Raw genomic sequence first — 17,092 nt, 5'->3', positions numbered from 1 at the left:
CTGGGCAGTGGTAGCCCGCTCCCCGGCGTTCAGCTGCCGGAGGAGCCCTCTGTTGCCCGCAGGCGCTAGCCCGTCAGGTGGTTGGCCTTTGGCGGTGGCGCTCACCCGGTCTCGGTGGGCTTTTGCCTTCTTTCGGGTCTTGGGGTGAGAATGAACCCGTGAGGTCCAGACTGCAGTCAATTTGCCTACACTTAGTGGTTTCCAAGCTAGGACGGGGTCTGAGTACCCGGTTTCTGGTACTCCGGTAAACGGTTGACTCCCCGGTTCAGGTCCGACGGGCTCCATCCCTGCCCGGTCCCTACGGTTCCGCCGGTCGTACACCGGTACTCCTGCAGGCAGCCACCAACGTCTGCCTGCCTGACGTTTCAAGGGTCCCAGGCTCCTACCAGGGTCCCTGACAGCTCTACTCCTCTACACCTCCTGTCACTGTCACTCTACAACTTAATCTCTTTGTATTTCCTGGACAGTAGTCTCCTCGGTGGGCATGTCTTTCTGCCTGACTCCACCCACCTGGTGTGCCCTACTTGCCCTGAGGGAGGCATCAAGTCTCCCTTTCGGGTGACTGTTGTGTCCTCACTAAGGATGGGGGTGTGTGTGGTGTTGTTACCTGTGACCCCTGGGGGTCCAGGGCGTCACATTACCACTTGGTTTAATGCAGACCATCCGCGGGCTGCCCGACCAACTTCGGTTTATTTTTGCTGTTTAACTGTGAAAAACGGGAAAACAATTACAATTATAATAACATTTGTACAATATATGATTTCTGCAGGTCTTCCCATAACGGGAGGGATTTACTTTAACGTTGCATAACTTTAATTATGGAACGGGTTCATGTCCTTCCGCCCTTTCCCACCCAAACAACCTAGCCTTGATGCTGCCCCTAAGAAATGGGCAGCACCCCAGTCCGGAAACAGGAACATGGCCAGATCACCCAGGCGGGAACGGGTACGGTGCGGCGCACCCGGCAGTTGGTCAAGGGCTCCCCGGAGGATCGTCACCGATCCCGGTGGTGACCGGGCCTCAGCCTGCTCTGCTACGGGTCCTGCCTCCAATCTGCCTCTCCGGAAGCTAACGGGACGGGAAGGCATGTAAAGGGGGGCAGGATGAGGCAATATTTACAAGCCCAAAAGTTTTTGGGTGGCCAGCAAGTCCACGGCCTTGTCCATGAGCAGTCACTCACGCAACAGGGGCAAAACAGGGGTCAACACAAGTCCCAATGGGGACAGGCATTTCATAGCCAACAAGCTACAACAAAACACTGTAGGTCCCAACGGGGACCAAGCAGCCGGAACTGCTATCTCACTTTCTGTAAACAGCAATCTCGTGGCGCAGCTGCCGTAGCTGCCGCTCCCAATATGGAGCATCTTCAACCTGCTCCGGGTCAGCTTGTGTGGGGGACGGGCCCAACTGGAATCCCTCCGTGCCGGCTACGACCGGCACCTTCGGTAACGAGGGACCCCGCTGTGACGTGGCCTGTTCTGCCGCTTTGGCAGCTACATCCCCGCCATGTCTCAGCCGAGGCCGGGTGTCTGGGAGTGGGCATCAGGACTTGCAGTGCTGGCTTCGGGTTGAAGATCACCTCCGTTGCAGCTGGGATGGAAGCCGGGACGGGTGCCAGGGCGGTGACAAAAAGGTAATGCCCAGGGGTCCCAGGTCTGGGCCCTCTCCCTCAGACGCTGCGGGCCTGGCTACCAGTGACAGGGGTAACAGGTCGGTCGGGGTGGTGGATGGCAGCAGGCCGGGCCCCTCAGCCGCAGCAGCCGTTCCCTTGGGGACATAGGGGCATGGGTCGCTTACCCGCTCCTCTGGAGGCCACCTCCAATTCGTATGCCTGCACGGTTGCAACCAGGCCCTTCTTCTCTGACGTCCATTCCTCCATCATGGAGTGGACCTTGGCCTAGAGCTCCTGGCACATCTTGCTGCTGGGTCCAGGAATGTGTTGCGGCAGAGACCTGGCGTCCCTGCACTCTGCGGCACTAGTTACATGCCGCCATTCTTCACCCGTCCTCCTCCTTGGTCTTTTCTCAGCACTCTCTGCTTTGGGGGCGGGGCTTCTTTTTCGCGCCTTCACTGCTCGGGGAAGAGACGACTCGAGCGGGAAACTTTCGCGCCTAAGATGGCGTAACTTCAACTTTTTCGGCAGGACGCCGTTGACGGACACTTCTAAGGTGCACTTCCACGGGTGAGTGGACTGTCCGGATCCTGTTAGTGATGCCAGAAAGAGTGGCTGTGTACCACCCTGAGAGGGCTAGGCCGCTCCGGCCGAGCCGCTCGAGGTCCAGGCTCGGGTGGTCGGTGGCTCGAGCGCCTCCGGACCGGTGGCCACGTCACTCCGTTAAGGGGATGCAGTGGGGGTGGTGGTGTACGGTGGGTGTCGGGTGAGCCGTGATGCCACCCACGGTTTGTGGTGACGGGGTGCACCACCGCTGCGGCAGGAGTGGAGGGTATTCCAGGGATCGGTGTTGGTGGCGCAGCCTTGGTGTTAACCCCTCTGTGGGTAGGGGCGGTGCGTCCCGATGGGGATGGCGATGTGGTGCAGGGCGCCGCACTGCGGTGCCCGGATGGCACCGGTGTACTCACAATTAATCACACTCAGTCACTGGTAAACAAAAGTTAGAGGATGGTCGGTACCCATTTGCCGGCTGCTGATGTCCCCAGTGAGATTGGTGATGGTCCCTCTTCCCTGCACCTCTGGTCTTGGTGTTCGGCTCCCCTGCCTGGGCAGTGGTAGCCCGCTCCCCAGAGTTCAGCTGCTGGAGGAGCCCTCTGTTGCCCGCAGGCGCTGGCCCGTTGGATGGTTGGCCTTTGGCGGTGGCGCTCACCCGGTCTCGGTAGGCTTTTGCCTTCTTTCAGGTCTTGGGGTGAGAATGAACCCGTGAGGTCCAGACTGCAATCAGTCAATTTGCCTACACTCAGTGGTTTCCAAGCTAGGATGGGGTCTGAGTACCCGATTTCTGGTACTCCGGTAAATGGTTGACTCCCCGGTTCAGGTCCGGCGTGCTCCAACCCTGCCTGGTCCCTACAGTTCTGCCAGTCGTACACCGGTATTCCTGCAGGCGGCCACCACCGTCTGCCTGACGTTTCAAGGGTCCCAGGCTCCTACCAGGGTCCCTGACAGCTCTACTCCTCTACACCTCCTGTCACTGTCACTCTACAACTTAATCTCTTTGTATTTCCTGCCTCAGGACAGTAGTCTCCTCGGTGGGCGTGTCTTTCTGCTTGACTCCACCCTCCTGGTGTGCCCTACCTGCCCTGAGAGAGGCATCAGGTCTCCCTTTCAGGTGACTGTTGTGTCCTCACTAAGGATGAGGGGGTGCGTGTGGTGTTGTTACGTGTGACTCCTGGGGGGCCAGGGCATCACAATAGGACCAAAAGACTCTAACCCCACAGGGTTCACGCTACCATCAGGCAGACAGAAGTGGACAAACCACAACCCGGGGACCCCCAGTGTTCCATACCACAGGGACCCACTTACCAGAGACAGGTGCAGGGGAAGAAGGTACCAGAGAATCAGACTGGCATTGGGATGAAGGGGACCTGGAGGCGAAACCAGCCGGCCTCAGGCAACCAGTTAACACCCTAAAAGTGAGTAATCCAGTTTGCACTGAATACCTGTCTGGACTCCTTCCAACGTCTACTGCACCATACACCCGCTGGGGCAATATCCTACTTGCGGAGGGACTACCATACTAGTTGCAATACCATTAGCCCCTGTAGAGACACTGCAGTGGCGGCTCCCTATACTTAGCCGCAACACCGCAAGCGGCATCACGAATAAACATTATCCACAAATCCCTGTAAATATCCCCATTACAAAAAGGGCCCAGGGCACGGAACTAGGTAACGGCCACCAACGTGACATCCCCAGGACGTACACTAACATGAGAACAGCGGCCGCTATAGGCATAGAAGTGGTGTCTAGGTATAGTAAAGTAGCCATGCGCTACACAATGAAACCACCTATAACACCACCTGGTGGAAAACAACGGAGTTAGCATTTTTATCTCGAAAACGGAACGAGAGAGAAAAAAAAAGTGAATTAAAAAAATAAAATATATATATATATATATATATATATATATATATATATATATATATATATATATAAAATTCAGTACTAAGCGACACCTTGCATACAGAAAGGCTATGATATGAAAGCCCATGACACCCCCCCCCCCCCCAAACATTGAATGCTAGTACACATATGGCGCTCATTTAACTTTGATGCTCAAAGTGGCCCCCGTCAGCTGCAATGCACATCTGGACAGCATACTGTATCTTGCTGCATGTTGTGCAATATGGTAGGTGGCACGTTTGCACAAGCACCTGTGATACGTCGTTATAGGTCCTGCAATGTTGGTGGAAGGTGTCACATACACCTGCTGTTTGATGAGACCTCACAGAAAGAAGTCCAATAGGGTCAGGTCACGTGAGCGTGGAGGCCACTCCACGCAGCTGTGACGCCCTGGCCGGGCCGCATTACACCCTTCCCTCACAGGTAATACACAGACAACGACAAAACCCTAGTCACTCCCCCTCAGGGCTAGATGGACACACCAGGGGGCGGAACCAGGTGGTTGGAAGACACCCACCAAGGAGTCTGGACAGCCCGGGGCGGGAAAGTAGTCAGACAAGTTTGAGAGTTCAAGTTGGAGAGGAGTGTGGGCTGGAGCGGTGTCCAGCTACAGCAGAGGCGAGGACCAAAGTTGAACAGGTGCCAGGGTAGGAGCCCTGGTGCCTTTGGCTAGGAGGCAGACGGCGGTCTCCATCTGCAGGAGCCGGGAAGACAGCTCGGTGGAACCGAGGTGGACCAGGACAGTGTAGTGGCCCGCCGGTACCGACCCAGGGAACCGACTCGGAAATCGGAGCACAAAGGGGGGTACTCAGACCCTGAAGCTAGGTCCAGAAGCTACTGGGGGCTAGCTAATTAACTGATTGTGGCCAGGACTAGAGGTCCTGTCCCACCTAAAGTCCCGACTGAAGCCAACAGCCCACCAAGAGGGATAAAAGGCCACCGCCACGGCTCAGAGATCCCACGGGCTAGCGTCTGCGGGCAAAGCGCTCCTTAGGCAACCACAAGCTCGGAGCAGACTCCTGAAGTTGCAAGCAAAGGCAGTCCACCATCTTACAGAGGTGCAGGAGAAAGACAGACAGACCACCAGCCGGGTGGGGGGGGGAACCCGAATGCAGCCGGCTGCGGGCACTGACCACCATCACCTTGGTTTACCAGAGACTCGTGTGTGTTTCTAATAGTGAGTACATCAGCACCCTGCGGTCGCCCATCTCCCTGCATAGTCAACCCCCAACGGGTCCCGGGGCCACCATCCCTGCCCACGGAGGGGTTAACAACTTGCTGCACAACATCTCCCCCGAGTGCCCCATAACTGAAGCGCTGGTGTCCAATATCACCACACACCGTGGGTGGCGTCACAAACTCCCTACGGCTCAGCCCGTACATATACGTCCTAAATCCACCATCCCATCACTACCCCAATTCATTTGAAGTGACTGTGAGGCCCCCGGGTCTGGAGACCCTCAAGCCACCCACAGAAGGGCCGGATCCGAGCAGCTCGGCTGCTGAGCGTGGGGCGGTACACAGTCACTATGCCCAATGACTTGTAGGAAGGTCTCCATGAGGTATTGTGGCGCCCTGGACTAGCCAGGTCGTCACAGGTAACACACACACACTTACATTAGCCAAAGACAAAACCCTTGTTCCCTCCCTCCAGGGTCTGATGTCCACACCAGGTGGGGCGGAGCCAGGCGGTTGGCCCCACCCACCGAGAAGTTCACAGGCCTGGAGGCGGGAAAAGGAGCAGTTTAGTTCAGGAGGTTGAAGTGAGAGGAGTGAAGTGGAGAGTGTCTGGGTTTGTGGCCCAGGCACTAACAACAAGGTTGGCAGACGGTGGTGGCAGTCTGCAGGAGTGGTGGATCAACGCGGAACCGTAGGACCGGGGTCAGGCAGTGGCCCGCCGGTACCGACCGGGGAGCGAAGTGAAGCTAGCACACACAGGCAGGGCCATCGGACCCCGACTAGGCTTGGAGCCGCCGTCAACAGTCAAATCCGAGTGTGACAGGAACCCCAGGGGTTTACTAACAACCAAAGACCCGTTAGAAGGCAACCGTCCGCACCGTGAGGGTATACTGCCACCGCCAACGGCTAGAGACCCAAGGGCCAGTGCCTGCGGGCAAAACGGGATCCTCCGGCATCCAAACACCGGGGAGCGGACTACCGTTGAGGACCCATCGTAGTCAAGACAGTACACAAAAGGTGCAGGGAAAGACAGCCGCCATCACCTGTCCGGGGAGAGAGACACTGCAGCCGGCTGAGGGACCCGTCCATCCAGCCGTTTGGTTTACCGGAGACTTTGTGCATCTCTTGGTGAGTGAGTACACCCGTGCCATCCGGCACCGCGCCGCGCTGCCCCAGCAACCCTGCACCTCACCGATCCTGCCTCCCAGTCACACCACCGGGCCCCAGGACCACCAACCTCTACCCACAGAGAGGGAAAACAACATCCCAGCTGCTCCCTACCATCACTCCCGGGATCCCCGTCACCAGCAGCGGTGGTGCCCATCTTCACCACAACCAGTGGGTGGCATCACGGACTAAATCCCCAAACAAACCACCCCCTTTTCACTCACGGGCGAGGAGCGCCGCTCGAGTCCCTGGATCTGGCCCACCGCTTGAGTCACCGAGCAGCAGCGCCGGACCCGAGTGTTAGCGAGTGCAGCGCCCCGCCGCCCACGACAGTATAGCTTCACGTCCACAGCCTTGTGAGTTTTACACGTTCTAATCATAGCATTTCTGTATGCAAGGTGTCGATTCGTATTGAATGGATGATGCCCTACAACTTTGTAATTCACTTTTTTTTCCCCTTGTTCCGTTTGAGATAAAAATGCTAACTCCATTGTTTTCCACCAGGTGGCGCTATAGGTAGTTTCATTGCGTAGCGCATGGCTACTTTACTATACCTAGACACCACTTCTATGCCTATAGCTGCCGCCGTTCTCAAGTTAATGGCGGTGGACAGGATATGGGTGAACACACTGTATAAGAGCTCAATTGTGGCTGCAATTTATAAGGGACAAACCTGGTGACAGGTTCCCTTTAACTTCCACCCAGTGTAATTATACCAATAACTACATATATGGGGATACAGTGGCATAACTTGAAGCTCATGGGCCCCAATGTAAAATCCCAAATAAGCCCCCCCCCTCTCCAATTATTGCATGTCTTTAATAGAATTGGTCTTTTCAGAAAGGTCAAAAAGACTTTTTGGGCCTCCTAGGCTCCATGGCCCAAGTGTGATTGTAAACCTCTGCACCTATTGAAGTTACACCCCTGTCTAGATACCATCTAAATCCCCAAAAGCACCCAAGCCAGAGGTCACCATGCCTACAATGTAACCTTCCTCTAAAACTAATTAACAAGCCTCTAGCCATGACATGAGAATATCCTCTCTACAGCTGAACCTTCCATATCTAACCCCTTTTGTAAAATATCAGGCTGTATAAGCCAAAAGAGAAGATGCATACATACCCACCCTCTTCCTTTTCAAGAAGCCGTCAATCCCCATTCTCTGTTTCAATATTCATCCACCACAATCCTATAAATCCCATTATCACCCTATCCTTTACTTTGGTTGGGGCCTTCTCTGCACTCCATGGTATTCCTTTAGTGCATTAGCATGAAATATACTGACATTGGCCTTATGTTTGGGGTCATTGTCCTGCTGTAAATTAAATTTGGATCCAATCAGATGCCTTCCTGATTGTATCCATAATGTAATAAGCATCTGCTCGTATTTCTCAGCATTGAGAACACCAATAATTGTGAGCAAAACCTGTTGGTGTTAGAGGTTTAGTCACATTTGCTGAAGTGCAGCCACAAACTTTCAAGGAACCTCCACCATGCTTCAAGAACTCTAGCCAAAAACCATACCTTCAAAATGAAAACAAGGCCAAGTGACTCAACTATGTATGAAGAAAAACAAAATGGCAGCAGGTGATCTGGACTGATGAGTCCAAAGGTGAAATATTTGGCTGTAAGAGACGACAGTTTGTTCACGAAAGACTGGAGAGCAGCACAATAATGTATGTCTACATGAAACAGTGAAGCATGGTGGAAGGTCCATTTAAGTTTGGGGCTGTATTGCAGCAAATTGAGTTGAAAGTTTGGTCAAGAATAATAATGTCCTTAATTCTGAGAACTACAGGCAGATACAGTCATACGAAAACATTTGGGCACCCCTATTAATGTTAACCTTTTTTCTTTATAACAATTTGGATTTCTGCAACAGCTATTTCGTTTCATATATCTAATAAATGATGGACTCAGTAATATTTCTGAATTGAAATGAGGTTTATTGTACTAACAGAAAATTTGCAATCTGCATTTAAACTAAATTTGACAGGTGCATAAGTATGGGCACCTCAACATAAAAGTGACATTAATATTTTGTAGATCCTCCTTTTGCAAAAATAACAGCCTCTAGTCGCTTTCTGTAGCTTTTAATGAGTTCCTGGATGAAGGTATATTTGACCATTCCTGCTTACAAAACAATTCCAGTTCAGTTAAGTTTGATGGTCGCCGATCATGGACAGCCACTTCAAATCATCCCACAGATGTTCAATGATATTCAGGTCTGGGGACTGGGATGGCCATTCCAGAACATTGTAATTGTTCCTCTGCATGAATGCCTGAGTAGATTTGGACCTGTGTTTTGGATCATTGTCTTGCTGAAATATCCATTCCCTGCGTAACTTCAACTTCGTCACTGATTCTTGCACATTATTGTCAAGAATCTGCTGATACTGCGTTGAATCCATGCGACCCTCAACTTTAACAAGATTCCCGGTGCCGGCATTGGCCACACAGCCCCAAAGCATGATGGAGCCTCCACCAAATTTTACTGTGGGTAGCAAGTGCTTTTCTTGGAATGCCGTGTTTTTTTGCCTCCATGCATAACGCCTTTTTGTATGACCAAACAACTCAATCTTTGTTTCATCAGTCCACAGGATCTTCTTCCAAAATGTAACTGGCTTGTCCAAATGTGCTTTTGCATACCTCAGGCGACTCTGTTTGTGGCGTCCTTGCAGAAATGGCTTCTTTCACATCTCTCCCATACAGCATCTCCTTGTGCAAAGTGCGCTGTATTGTTGACCGATGCACAGTGACACCATCTGCAGCAAGATGATGCTGCAGGTCTTTGGAGGTGGTCTGTGGATTGTCCTTGACTGTTCTCACCATTCTTCTCTGCCTTTGATATTTTTCTTGGCCTGCCACTTTTGGGCTTAAGAAGAACTGTACCTGTGTTCTTCCATTTCCTTACCATGTTCCTCACAGTGGAAACTCACAGTTTAAATCTCTGAGACAACTTTTTGTATCCTTCCCCCGAACAACTATGTTGAATAATCTTTGTTTTCAGATCATTTGAGAGTTGTTTTGAGGAGCCCATGATGCCACTCTTCATAGGAGATTCAAATAGGAGAACAACTTGCAAGTGGCCACCTTAAATACCTTTTCTCATGATTGGATGCACCTGCCTATGAAGTTCAAAGCTCAATGAGGTTACAAAACCAATTTAGTCCTTCAGTAAGTCAGTAAAAAGTAGTTAGGAGTGTTCAAAACAAGAAATTGATAAGGGTACCCATACTTATGCACCTGTCAAATTTAGTTTAAATGCAGATTGCACATTTTCTGTTATTATAATAAACTTCATTTCAATTCAGAAATATTACTCAATCCATCAGTTATTAGATATATGAAACTGAAATAGCTGTTGCAAAAACCCTAATTGTTATAAAGAAAAAAGGTTAACATTAATAGGGGTGCCCATACTTTTTCATATGACTGTACTTATCTATCATGCAATACAATTAGGGAGACGTCTGATCGTTGGTCATAGAAGTGGTTGAAGGGTTGACTAACTAGTTTAGTAAATGCATGTGCTATTAGGAATATTTTGGGGACGACATGGGCACAGAGGTCCCAATCACTTGTCATGGCCAGCACACAATTAAAATGGCTAAGTTCCCCCATAAATACACAAGCATTAATGCACTAACCTGTATTTCAAGCCATCATAATACAAATTATAGTAAAAAAAAAACTAAACTGAAACATTTAATATAAAATGTACTAAAAACGAATCAAAAATTCTACAAAAATATTCTCTAAAATAAAAACGTTACACATCAATGTTAATTAAAAAAGAAAATACAAACAATTGTAAAAATATAGTAGGACCATAAAGGAAACAACGTTCCCTCCTGAAGACTAAAGGCCCAGTTATACGCTACAATTTATCTGATGATATGTCGTTGGGGTCACGGATTCCGTGACGCACATCCGTCATTTTTAGAGACGTCGTTGCGTGTGACACCTATGAGCGACTCCGAACGATTGTAAATAGGGTGAAAATCGTTGATCGTTGACACGTCGTTCAGTTTCAAAATATTGTGCGTCGTTTGGAACGCAGCAGACATATTGCTACGTTTGACACCCTGCCAACGACGAACAACATCCACACGACCGCCTTGGTCAAGCAATATATCGCTGAACGATGTTGCGTCGTTTGTGAGATGTGTATATGTGACCGCAAATAAACGACCTATGTGCGATCTCGGCAAAGCGTAACAACGATCTGGGCGTGTCACATCGTTACTGAGACCGTCAGATAAATCGTAGCGTGTAACGGGGCCTTTGCACTAAATATTAGCATTGGAGAAGATAGTTTGCATTTGAAAACTTGACATGTGCATGTATTACATGAATATACCATTAATATCATCAATGGAAACCGTATAGAACTCTAGTTTTCTGCGTTGCATGGTAATGTAACACTAAGGTGGTCAACCCTTTTCTTATTGTATCCACTCCTAATCAACATTCTCTAATTGTGATAATTAAAACCTTGTTCCGATCCAGTTTTTAATTTAATTTATGGCTTCCCCAAGAAAATATCAAATTTATCTCTAATATTTTAGGGTAATGCAGTATTGGTCAATTTGTCTGAACAGTTTAACCTATTTGGATAGGGATGTACCAAGGATAGCTTGTCATTAAAGCAAATCTCCAGTCGGGGGCCCTTCCCCAAGGATTGGGTGGAGTCATTGTCACCGGCATAACTAGAGTCCAATTGGCTCCAGTGCAGAGTTCGGACCTGTGCCCCCCTAGCACATTGGTAAGATGTATGAGCGGTGTTTTTAATTCTATAAAGACATTTGCTCCCCCTTCCCTCATTATGTAGCGTAGTAATTTCCCCCATCCTGTACTAATGTCTCTCATCCTGTGCCCCTTCCTGGTAAATATGTCCCCATGCTAGTGTATGTGTCTCCCATCCTGGGCCACTTCCTGGTAAATAAGTCCCCCATCCTGGTAAAATATGTTTACCATCCTAGTATGTCTCACATCCTAGGCCTCATCCTAGTATATATGTTCCCCATCATGTTCCGATCCTAATAATATATATTTTGTGCTCCTCAACCTTGTATATCTGTCTATAACCTGGTACAGTATATATGATCCCCATCCTAGTATATATATTTCCCATCATGGGCCCCATTCTGGAATACATGTCCCTCATCCTGGGCCCACACTGGTATGTATGCCCTCCTCCTGTACCTATCCTGAGATATATATCTATCTATCTGTCTAGCGCAAAAACGGACAACATTCTATTCAACTCCTTCCACTCCCATGTCACGTAGCATCCTCCCCTGTCGCCAGTATGCAGAGGCCAGCAGCTGACATCGGCGTGAGCGCCATAGCACATGACATCACTGTCATGCGCCACCCCCAGTCACGGTACCGCACTCATTAGCTACTGGCCACTGCTTGGCCTGTAGCTTGCATTGCAGAGTAGGGACCAGATGGGTCTCTGTGCTGGAATGCATGTCAACCGGATGCGAGTCTTCGGATGTACATCCAGCTAAAGCTTGCGCTGGTGTCGGCTTCCCCTGTACCCCCGGGCCAGATCGCGACCTCTGTGACTGCGATCATCCTTGATAAATATACCCCTCCTTCAATCTGGGGTAAAAATAATAAATAAAAAAGGGAAAAGGAACTGTTCCTTCAACTACAAGAATTATCCAACCTGGGATTCCCCAGAACAAGTTGACTGACTGCTTACATGTTGCCAGCCAATCAAGTACTATTTTATGAATTTTTATGCACAATCCAGGGTTTTTAAGTTGGTTTCCAGGACTGAAATAGTTTGATCCCCTGAAGCTCTCCCATTCAGGGAGCAAAAGATTACATAAGAAAAGTGTGGATCAAATTATCTTAAAAAGAGCTATGTGACCATATAAATAGTTTGGGGGTGGATCATTCTGACAGCGTCTATTTAAAGATAATTTTTTATCGTGTTTAGCCAAATATTTGGGTTTCCCTTGTGTAGAAAAATACAAAAGCCAAAATGGAAACCCATAATTGGGGATGGGGGGGGGGGGGGGGGGGGGGAAATGAGCACAACAGATTCTTCACATGCATAATGGGCACATTACAGGGAACCTGTGCAGTTTATGGGCATGAGAAGCTAAACAGATTGATATACCATACAGGTTTGTACAAAAGGACTGAGTAGAACCAGTTTCAGTTTGGACTTTCTAGTCCAGTGGGCGGAGCTAATTAGTGATCTACAGTCTTCCCAAGTGTCTAAGTGTTCATGCAGAGATAGCTGTCAATCACCACTTACAACCGCCCACAATGAGCAGGGATTTCAATAAATAAAATATACATTATACTAAATATATTCCCTCAATATTATATATAAATTTGCTCAGTCTCTCCTGCTCTACATCACACTGCTCATAGATTGTGGAACATTTCCCAGCTGGTAGGTTTCTTTTAAAGGTTATCTGTCACCAGGTTTTTGTAATCTGAGAGCAGCATGATGTAGGGACCGAGACTCTGATTCCAGTCTTATGTCACTTTCTGATCAGGGTCTCTGTCCCTACATCAATTATGGGTTTACAATTTTTATTTACTGGATACAATTAAAATACATTTAAGGTTTTATTTTTAAGATTTTGTAGAGAAGGGATCCTTGTCATTTTGATACAAACACAGTTGTCTGCTATAGAGCTGAGCCACCCACCCACACCACTGATTAGCAGCTTTCTGTGTACCTTTTATTGACAGGAAGCTGACAACTAGTGGTGGAAGCGGGATTACACAGAGTAGTTGACTAGTAGGCATGAGAAACCTAGTCCTCTAGTGATAATCTCCTGCTGATAAAACACTGATTTTATTAAAACAGACCAGTAATTGACACATCTCTGGATCATGGTCTCTACCCCTACATCACACTGCTCTTAGATTATATACCAAAACCTGAGAATAAAATATATAACAAGAGTATGAACTAATTGTTAAGCAGTCAAGGACTCTTACAGTATTATGTAATTGTATATTGATATATCCTTTACATTGGCACATATTCAAGACAGTGAGTAATCCTTCAAGTCTCCACCATAAGGCTGCTTTCAGACGACCATAATGCGGTGCATTCAAATCAGCCATATTACATCCACAATGCCCAGATCCCATGTTTCCACTGAATAAGACAAAGATCATGGAACTAGATATGTTGATATAGGTCCCGGGATGTAATATTATCATAGTATTGAGATCTGCCTAAACAAGTGTTTGTTCATAATATTTTATTTTAATTATTAATATTATTAATCCTGATAGGAGAACTGATTTATAAAAGTAATCAAAAATTCTAAACATTTGTACAAAAAAAAAATATATATATATATTTTTTTTGTACAAATGTTTAGAATTTGATTACTTTTATAAATCAGTTCTCCTATCAGGATTAATAATATTAATAATTAAAAATATATTTTATATATATATTAATTATTTTAATTTTTTTTGTAATTTTAGAATTTTTGATTACGGTACTTCTATAAATCAGTTCTATCAGGATTAATAACTTTAGAACTACTAATATGCAGCTGTCATTACATATTGGGAGTTGTGGTCTTACAACAGCTGGAGATCCGCAGGTTGAGAAACAACACATATACAAGGAGCAACGAGAGGAAAAACATCAGCGTTCGGGAAGCCTTACAATGAATTCCTTTACAGGAGCAAAATATAGTGTGACCACCGGATTAAGATGTTAAATATGTGAAATGGAAGTCAAATATTCCCGGAGTGTATTTTTTTATAAATGTACGGTGGTAGGTTGCAAGGAAAGCATTTTCAGATTTCAGCTGTGAGGCCGGAGGATTAAAAAGGGAACGGGGAACAAGATCAACAGGATTTACTATATCAAAAATTGAAGATGCATAAATTAAATGATTTGTCCACCTTTCGGACAATTTTTCTTTTCAACCTAAATACATGTATCTTGGGCTAAAAATCATTTTTGCAATTGAGTTTCATTAAAAATGTTGCTCCGTTTTGCTTTAACAAGCACTTTGATTTAACTTTGATGTGGTCTGTGGTCATAAAATGCTCAGAAGAAAAAAAAAAAAAAAAGACCGATAAGAACTACAAAATTCCCTGCCAGTTATTCATAGAGTGCTTACTGACTGATTCTCAGTTAACTCATTCTGCAACTGGGCATACACAGTGCAACCAAAAGGAGTCACATTTTTAATAAAACCCAAGTGCAAACATTTTTTAAGGCCCCAATAACATGCAAGTAAAAATAGGATCAAAAAGATGAACAACTCAATAGTTACATTGCACAATGTACCAATATGCAAAATGTCTATAGGATTTTTATAAACATAATATGATGTGTGAGGTTTTCATAAAAATTCTGAAAAATCTCATTCTTACCTCCTCCATTTTTATAGCAGAGGTAGGGGAATCTCCAGACATTTGCCAGATCCACAGAAAACCCAACCACCGACAGAAGAAAATCTATTTTCTTTCCCCAGTGCTCTCGTTCTTCCTCTTCTTCCTGGACGGGGGTCTCGTATTTCTCAGAGGCGTCTGGGGCAATAATTGTGTTATTTGTGTACTGGACTCCGTTCTGTTCTTTCACAAGTATGAGCTCGACATCTTTCTTTTCGGGGACAGTCTCTTTGATGGGGACCACCGCTGACAGTTTATGGTCAGACTGACCCGATTTGAACATTTTGGCTTTTAACATCTGAAAATTGGTTCTGGGTAACTACTACCTGCGAATGCGGCACCTTTAAAATAGGTTTTGGATGTGATCTTCCTTTTCTAAAAAAAATTATAATTAAAAAAAATTACTAAAATGATTAGTTCATAGTGAATTATGGAGTTCAAAATTGTGGAAGAGATCAAACAGCAGTGTAACTATTATTACAAATTATGCTTTAAGTAATTCAAACTTCCATATCATAAATAATGAATTATGGAGTTGAAAATTGCGTAAAAGATTACAAACAGCAACATAACTACTATTCCCAATTATGCTTTAAGTAGTGCAAACTTCCATACTATAAATAATGGATTATGAAATTGAAAATTTGCATAAAAGAGTACAAACAGCAACATAACTACTATTCATCCTCATGCTTTAAGTAATGCAAACTTCCATACTATAATGTATTATGGAGTTGAAAATTACGGTACGTAAAAAATTACAAACAGCAACGTAACTACTATTCCCAATTATGCTTTAAGTAATACAAACTTCCATACTATAAATAATGGATTTTGGAGTTTAACATTGTGGAAGATTACAAACAGCAACATAACTACTATTCATCCTTATGCTTTAAGTAATACAAACTTCCATATTATAACTAATGAATTATGGAGTTTAAAATTGCGTAAAAGATTACAAATAGCAACATAACTACTATTCACCCTTATGCTTTCAGTAATACAAACTTACATACCATAATGTATTATGGAATTAAAAATTGAGTAAAGGATTGCAAACAGCAACATAACTACTATGCTTTAAGTAATTCAAACTCCAATATCAAAAATCCTATGTAGCCCATATTGCATGCATTCTGCTATCCTACAAAGGAGGAACTTACCAACTTGAAGCAGGTAGATAGTTGAATGCTAAAGCTTCCAGCTTGACTAACATTTGTGTGTTGTCCACTCCACCCTTCTGATTTTTTTTTTTTTCTTTAGATTTTTTTTATTTATTTTTTTTAAGGTGACCCTTTTCCTCTGGCGATTGGGACGTTAGTGATTCCTCTAAGAAAACTGTGAAGAAAAGAAAGATGCCAGCTTTTTAAACCATGCTCCTCTCAGTGCACGTGCTACTTGTTAAATCAAGACACCCACTGAAGGCATTGGAAACTGAGCAGTGCCACCTGCTGATAATATAGAAAATGATAAGCAGCCAAGACATTTTGTTGTATATATAAACTAGGAACGAGAAAATTTGGATTTCTTCATTGCAAAAAGCAATCAGGAAGTAAATTAAGGAAATTGCTCTATATCTCTCAAGCATCATGTATTACAGGGACATATAGGCAATCTGGCATATGTAAAATAGCATGCCCTAAGGGTGCCTTGGCCAATTGCTTTAAGAAGGAAGAGATAGATTATCTGGCTCATTTCAAGTATAATGCATATTGACAGCCATAAAGCAACCACCAAACAGGAATCAAGACTTATTCCGCTAAGGATCCCTGTAACACCTTTTTTTTTTTGCATTCAAACTACCAAAATGATATATATACCGCAGTCCGAGATGCAAAGGCTATACAGTTCTGAGTCAGTGGAACCAAGATGCACTCTCTGATCGCCCCCATTTTTGTGTTGCAATAGCGTAGATAACCATTCTAAGCACATATGGTATAAACTCATAATAAATACATATGCTCAGTCATAATTTAAAGCAGATCCTCCCCTGGAGACTGTTGGAGAATTAGAGAACATCTTGCAGATTTCTACTTTTGGTTTTTATCTCTTTTCTATATTTCGCTTATGCTGTATTTTCACATAAGAATTAACCGGTTGTATATAGGAACTAACTTAATAGCGAATCATAAGTCGGGCCATGGAGAACTTTAAATGCATTGTAAGGAATTCCACAATAAGATTTTAGAATTATTAATAAAGTTAAAGGAAAACTGTGACCTACTCACCTGTGGGGCGGTCCGATATGTTCCAGTCCGATGGGTG

At 45.8% G+C, this 17,092-nt stretch overlaps 1 long non-coding RNA gene across 1 annotated transcript in view; it reads right to left on the bottom strand.

The window, feature by feature from the left end:
* The window catches only part of LOC142255287 (uncharacterized), a 113,568-nt gene extending 97,276 nt beyond the window's left edge, over window positions 1-16,292 (bottom strand). Inside the window, exons 1-2 of the long non-coding RNA XR_012727396.1 lie at window positions 15,991-16,292; window positions 14,807-15,199 (exon numbers count right to left, since the gene is read on the bottom strand). This is a non-coding gene — a long non-coding RNA (uncharacterized LOC142255287). The remainder of the gene's footprint in view (window positions 1-14,806; window positions 15,200-15,990) is intronic.
* Window positions 16,293-17,092: the final 800 nt, after the last annotated feature.

This window comes from Anomaloglossus baeobatrachus, chromosome 10 (genome assembly GCF_048569485.1).
Source record: "Anomaloglossus baeobatrachus isolate aAnoBae1 chromosome 10, aAnoBae1.hap1, whole genome shotgun sequence".
NCBI lineage: Eukaryota > Metazoa > Chordata > Amphibia > Anura > Aromobatidae > Anomaloglossus > Anomaloglossus baeobatrachus.
The sequence above is the reverse complement of the archived record's forward strand: the minus strand, read 5'-3'. Positions and strand labels throughout refer to the sequence as shown.